The sequence below is a fragment of the Triticum dicoccoides genome, chromosome 6B (assembly GCF_002162155.2).
Source record: "Triticum dicoccoides isolate Atlit2015 ecotype Zavitan chromosome 6B, WEW_v2.0, whole genome shotgun sequence".
Classification (NCBI taxonomy): Eukaryota; Viridiplantae; Streptophyta; class Magnoliopsida; order Poales; family Poaceae; genus Triticum; species Triticum dicoccoides.
This window is the reverse complement of record NC_041391.1, coordinates 478,926,822-478,933,418: the sequence shown is the minus strand read 5'-3', so window position 1 is coordinate 478,933,418 and position 6,597 is coordinate 478,926,822. Positions and strand designations below refer to the sequence as shown.

The window sequence follows — 6,597 nt, the reverse complement described above, 5'->3', positions numbered from 1 at the left end:
AACATTCATTTTTTTTGGTTTGATACTCTTGGCCTTTGTGCCTGTCATGCGCCTGAAATGATCAAGGAGTCATGCCTGGTGAGGCTAGCCTGGGGTGACTTTGTTTTGTATGCGTCCAGGCTTGGCTTGCTATTAGAAACCTATCAATAATTGACAAGCCATGCTTTCACCATACAACAGGCAAGGAATAGTCTTGCTAAGTCTTAGTTGATTAAGAATTCGTTAAGTCTCGGTCAATGCTATATTTGTTTGATTTTACATTTTTTTGAACGGTCACGGGGGGAGGGATCGCTCCCCACCTGAATATATTGCTCAAAAAGTTGTCGAAGCCAAGAGTCGTCCCTTAAGCTTTGGCTGATCCAGTTTAAAGGGAAACATGATCGAAAACCTGAATAAGTTGGTCCCGTTTATGAGGAAAACCGGACCGAAAATTGTACAGGTATAAGAAGTGTAAAGGAAGAAGAAAGAAAAAGGACGCCCAAGACAAGGCACGCCTAGCTAACACACAGAATGACCATCACCACGAAAGACAGAAGTATATGTGTGGTGTCATCGAGGGATCACAATACCGGGAATTTGCAAGAAGCCTAACGCACCAGCGTGCGTGCCGAGCCCCACGACACAACTCAGGAGCATCCACAATCAACGAGTGCACTAAACACGAACCTTGACTAGGAGCTCTGCCACGGAAAATTAGAATGATTAGCAAGCTGGGGAGGCATCTTGCGCCATCAAAGGGCAAAGATGAAGTGAGACATCACCAAGAGCACGAAGCTTGCCGCAACACATCGGCACCCATGGGAGGGTCTTGAGCACAACACCAGGGTGAGACACCTTCACGAGGGGAAAACAGATAGCTGCCCTGCGAAGCCAAAAGCACCGCCGCCGAACCCCAAAGAACAGCACCGAACAATCAACGGCCGCACAACCACCATCACCGCAGTGAGCAAGAAACACTGATCAACCATGCAACCCCAAAAATGAAGCCTTCAAGAAGGGCCACGACGCCGGTTACGCCGCCATCATCCGTACCAGGAAGACCTGGACTAGGGTTTCCCCCGGGGTGCCGACGAGGAGGATTAAACGACATGACAACGACGCCTCTAAGAAGGTTAGCGACGCCGGCTCCGGATGAAGCAAGGCTTTCGCCCCAGTTGATCAGACACCTCTCGAAGAGTACATTATGATCCGTGCAAAATTTTATTTTCAGTTTTTTTTCACTCTTGCATGTTACGTCATTTAACAGAAACTTAATTAAATCTCAATCGACTAAGATTTAGACACACCCTCAAGGGAACACTAAATTAGTGAGCCGAGGCGACCTTTTCCCAATTTCTGACCTAAGAAAGGACGGCGCCCTTCCTCAAAATAAAAGAAAAGAAAGAAAGGACGGCGCCCATACTTTGGCGTGCATAAAGCAGGTCTGGAGAGTCCAACTCTGTCTGCATTTCACACAGACATCAGTTAGCATAGATGGGAAGCGAGCTCACTCTGCGAAAGTACTTGTGGTCGAAATTAATTCACAAACTGAACTGTTGGTGAATTTTTTTCGTTCCGCTGACTCTCTTATGTAGGCTGACTCTCTTATGTAGCACCGGACATCCAGGCGCCACACTACACTGTGCAGTGTCTGACTGGCGCTACACGTCTGACCAATGTCACACCCCGAGATGCCTAAAAGTTGCTAAGCCAGTGTGCAACGTCTGACTAACAGGTGCTACACGTCTGACCAACGTCACACTGCTAGCTCTCAGGCGTTGCACATTGAATTAATAAATTTTGAACAGTCCGGTATGCGACGATGGTCGAACGTGCAGCGCATGTGTAGTGTGGCGCCTGCTGTCAGACGCTACATAAAAGGATCAGTGGAGCGAATTTTTTTGTCAACAATTCAGTTTGTCAATTGATTTCGATCGAAGGTCAGAATAGTGATTTTAACCGTACTAGTAAGTGTGCACGTGCAATGCACGTCTAATATTACAACCAGATGCGAGAATTCACATACTTTAAAAAGTTATTCTAATAGCACTAAAAGTATATTACAAATCAACTATAATTTAAATTTATTTCAAGAAATGATATAATTTAGCGGCGTACATTTAAAGACACACTAACTATCTCAACATTTCTCAATATGCTTAAGCTATCTCAACGTAGCAAAATCATAGAAGGTATCCCCATTTCATTACCAAGATTTTTTTTTTAGAAAGATATCCTCTCTACCTTTGTTATTTTGTATGTACATCAACAACAAACAGGATCAAACAAAATTATCAAAATGTACATGGTCAGCAAATCATTCCATTTATTACTTTTTCCATCGATGGAATTTCATTCAAAAGTTACATCACCGTAGAAATATTTCCCTTTGCCCCTGCCATAGAAAACTTACGCCGAAGTATCGATCATAAAGGTATGTATGAGCGTTGTGGTAGGCAGAGGTCTGAACAGCAGCTTGTGGAAGATCTCGTGACGCCGGCGAGAGTGACTACAAATATTGACAAAAAACACATCACCTAGCATTTCACCGAACAAAAGAGCATGTACATTGTACTTGATTAAGAAAATAAATAATTGTGTAAAGGTATCCCTTGGAATGAGTCCTTTGTCAGTGAAGAATCTTGGACATATCAGAACATTGAGGGAACAAGCATTACTTACTTGCTCTAATGTTTCCTCGTCTGTACTGTCCTGGCAAACAATGCATTGATCACTCCAGCTCAAATCCTAGAAAAATATAAAGAGAGAAACTAAATTCAACAGTGTACAGGAGCAGAGAATATATATAATACTCCCTCCGTTCCAAAATATAGCGCGCCCACGCTTTTCGAGGTTCAACTTTGATCATAAATTTAACCCACGAGACCGACTGCGGCGGGATCAAAAATTATATAATTAAAAACTTTTTTTGAATACGAATTCATTGGTATAATTTTTTCGCCCGCCGCAGTCGGTCTTGTTGATTAAATTAATGGTCAAAGTTGAAGCACGGAAACCGAGGACGCGCTATATTTTGGAACGGAGGGAGTATGAACATCCTTGTCGTCCTTAGATCTCTGAGAATCCTCTGTTTTCTCATGGGATGGTTTTTTCTCACCCCTTGTGTTTGCATTCTTCTCAGCATCTAAAGCAAGTTCAGCCACAAAGACGTCTCTCTTGCTGCATCAAGTCTCTCTCTAGCATCCTTGTCCATTAGCTCTTCGAAATAGCTCTAGATCACCACGCCACAAAGGCACAAACTGTAGTTAAGAAATAAACAATACCACAAAGTCAGCATACAGACTCGCAAGATGGATTTCAGGAGGGAGAGAAGAATTGACCGATTGTCAATGAAAGCAGCAGATTAAGCTTGAGATTCACATAATCCTAGAGTCTATCTTGCCAATCTGCAAGTGGAACAGTAAGAGAACATATAAGTGAGCTCCGTATCTACTTGTTCCTTCAGCTCCAAAACAACCATCAGCACCACCGCATCGCTTGAATTGGTAAATTCATACAACCTACGATCTACTACTGACCCATCAAAGTCACACGGGCATACCTGAACAAGCTCTGCTCGTACTCAACAATCAACATGGTGGTACTCCACACCGGACGGCCGCCTCCTCCCACACTTCTGCCGGAGGTCTCTCTCCACCGCACCACATCTACCTCCTCCTCCCTCAACTCCCGCTATCGCACACACCCCTCACCCCCACCGCCATGGCAACCAGAGGAGGATTGGCTTGCGACAGGTGAGGAGTATTCATGGATTCGTGGAAGTAGAGGAGGAGCGGCAGGGACTGCAGCCTGCTCTCGCGTCCGTCAGAAGATGAGCGGCAGGGCCGGAGATAGGGGCAGGGACGTGCGAGGAAGGTGGCTGTGGCCTGTGGGTCGCCGAGGACCTTGTGGGGCGCGGGTTGCCGGCGTGTGTGGGGGTTAGAGGCATTGGTGGGCTGTCGCCTGGGGAAAACAGCAGGGAGCTGTTGCGGTCGCCGGCTGGTGAAGGTCGGCGTTGCGGGCACCGGGGACGGTGGCAGTGCGGGCGCCGGCGATTGCGGGGATGCGACGTGCGGGTGAGTTATGTGGGGCGATTGGATCTTTTTTTTCTAGTATGGGGCGATTGGATCTTGAGGTGTGATCGCACAGAGTTTTCGTCCGCCTATTGGAATCGCTAAGTGCACCCATGGGATGTCATTAGATTAATCTGGTCTGTTAGATTTTATTCATTTGGACAATCAGACGGTGATAATTAATCGTGTACACTAAGCGGGGTGGTTATAGAAAAGAAAATGTTTCCTTGTTTAATAGTAGTATAATATGAATATAAATAAATTATACAGAGAGACCGTCGGACCTCGGCCGGCCCCTTGCGGGAGAGCGTCGACGGCAATGAAGAGACCGAGGAAGGCCGGGAGGAGCACGCCGCTCCCCGTTGCCCCGCTCCCGTAGTACTCGATGATCCCTTATTTTCTGTGGGGGTGCAGCCAAGTTGTTTCTTGCGTGGGCCTCGGCCTGGGAGTCATGAGACCGCGGGTAATAATGTGTTCATGCTTTCGCTGGCGTCCAAAGTTAAAGCTACACATTACAGTTCTCCGTCCGGATTGTCATGAGACCGCGCGTAATAAATAGTGTGTTCATGCTCACAGGTCACGAATCTGTCCTCACAGGCAACGAATCTGTTCGCTGTGGACGGGACGAGCGGCGCTGGCGGGAGCTTCGAGCTGGATGGTCGGCCATGAGATCCTCCGTCTCGACGTGCCTGCGTTACAGTCCGACGGTCACAGCTCTCACGCCAACTCCAACTGCCGACCCTATTTGGTCTGGCCACGTTCGTTTGAATCAAAATGGACATAAACTACACACACGGGACCATGACCGTAAAAAACGTTCGTCTATTGTTGGGATAAAAATCTGGCGCAAATTTGGACCTGATTTGCGCCGAGACAAACACTGGCTGGACGTACGCGTCATGTCGTCGCCCGCTCTGGGCCCGTCTGTCGGCCTTCCCACCGTCCCATTAGATGCGCCCGCCCGACGAGGTCTGCAAATCGGTTGTCTGCCTTTTTTAATGTAAGTCATGGACCGGCCAGTCCACACACCTTCACTTTTATCGCTATCTGCCTCCTCGAACCCCGACACCCAAACCAAAGCTCCGACCGTCGCTCGAACACCTCCCGTCGGCCGCCTCCTACCATGGGAATGTGGAATTGGATCCCCGGCAAGAAGGGGAAGCACGACTGGAGCACGATCACGAGGAGAGGGAGGGCATCGTCCGCGCGGAGCGCTGCCGCCCACTCCACCTTGCTGCCCGCCTTCACCATCTCCCGCTGGCGGCCCCGCCTCGCGCCAGGCCTTATGTGAAGGTCGACATCTGCCAACGTGGCTAGGAGACAAGCACGTCGCCGCCGTGGAGCGACGTCCATCTTTCGAACAACTGACACCTGAGCCCAGATCTGGTGCCAGTGCCGCCAACCCCAGTGAGCAGCCGCGCCTGCATGTTGGAGATCAATCGCTGCCGCGTCCGCCTTCCGCCGGACCTCCTCAACAGCGCCAGGTACACCGTCGATTCCCCGCTCCGGGACACATGGCTCTGGCACGAGCACGGCCTACGGCGGCAAACCTATTTTGTCGGTCGTGCTCCAGCCAGCCACATGCATGCTTTGCCAGTCGCGCGTGCTCCAAGCCCGTCCTAGTCGTGCGCTCGTGCACAACTTTGCACAGGCACTCCACACCCTCTTCCTCACCCCCCCCCACCACCTCCCATCATGTTTGCCAAGGAGGAGGAGGAGCTGGTGAGAAGGGTGCTCGAGGACTCCGTCCGGGAGCACGCCTGCGCCCAGTGGGAGGGCCTTCACGAGATGCTGGCACTGCCGGCCTGGCAACGTTGCCATCCCCAAGCTGCAGGTCAAGGAGGAGGTGAAGGAGGAGTTGTTGTAGGAGCCCTCCCGGGAACCTGCCCTTGGTGGCGCGGTCCTGGTCGTGGACGGACACGATGCCCTGCACACCAAAGTATGTATCTGTGTCGCACGTGTGGGTGGGCGCGGACACATGGTCACCGCCCCCCTAGGGCTAGAAGTAGTGAAGGCGCCCCTTCCTGCGTTGACCTCCCCATGGTGACGAAGATGAGAACAACGGCGACTAGATACGAATACGGCCATGGCGACGACGGCCATCTAGTTTTTCTGCTTTTTTAATTTTAAGTTTAGTTTGAATGTGCGGTCATGAGACTTTGTAGAGGTTTAAGTTTTAATATATATAAATTTAAATTACTTGCAATGTATTTTTTGGTCAAAATTTTAAAGTCTAAATGCAGACAATATTTTAAGATGGCTGGTTGGCCACACCGACGGCCGGACGACAAAAACCAGACACAACTTACTGTTTTATCGACCCAAACGGATACAAATCAAACAAAACGACAGTTCGTTTGCGTCCATGCGTTGAAGTTAGAGCAACTCCAACGGTAGAGCAACTTCAACGGGCGAACCCATTTCATCTGCGCATGTTTATTTGAGTCTGCGCGGACAAAAAACACTACCCAACGCGCTGACCCATTTTTATTTTCTGTCCGCTTTATGTCCGCGCGGACCCATTTCAGACGCAAATTTGGGTTGC

The 6,597-nt window shown here is 49.3% G+C and overlaps 1 long non-coding RNA gene across 2 annotated transcripts; it reads right to left on the bottom strand.

The window, feature by feature from the left end:
- Positions 1 to 2,154: 2,154 nt before the first annotated feature.
- LOC119325515 lies at positions 2,155 to 4,058 on the bottom strand. 2 transcript variants are annotated; one of them, XR_005157563.1, is made up of 4 exons: positions 3,542 to 4,058; positions 3,098 to 3,386; positions 2,662 to 2,727; positions 2,155 to 2,488 (listed from the first exon to the last, which is right to left on the bottom strand). It is a non-coding gene; the product is annotated as an uncharacterized LOC119325515 (long non-coding RNA). The 2 variants fall into 2 exon arrangements; XR_005157562.1 differs by having other exon boundaries at positions 3,098 to 3,239.
- Between the last annotated feature and the right edge of the window lie 2,539 nt (positions 4,059 to 6,597).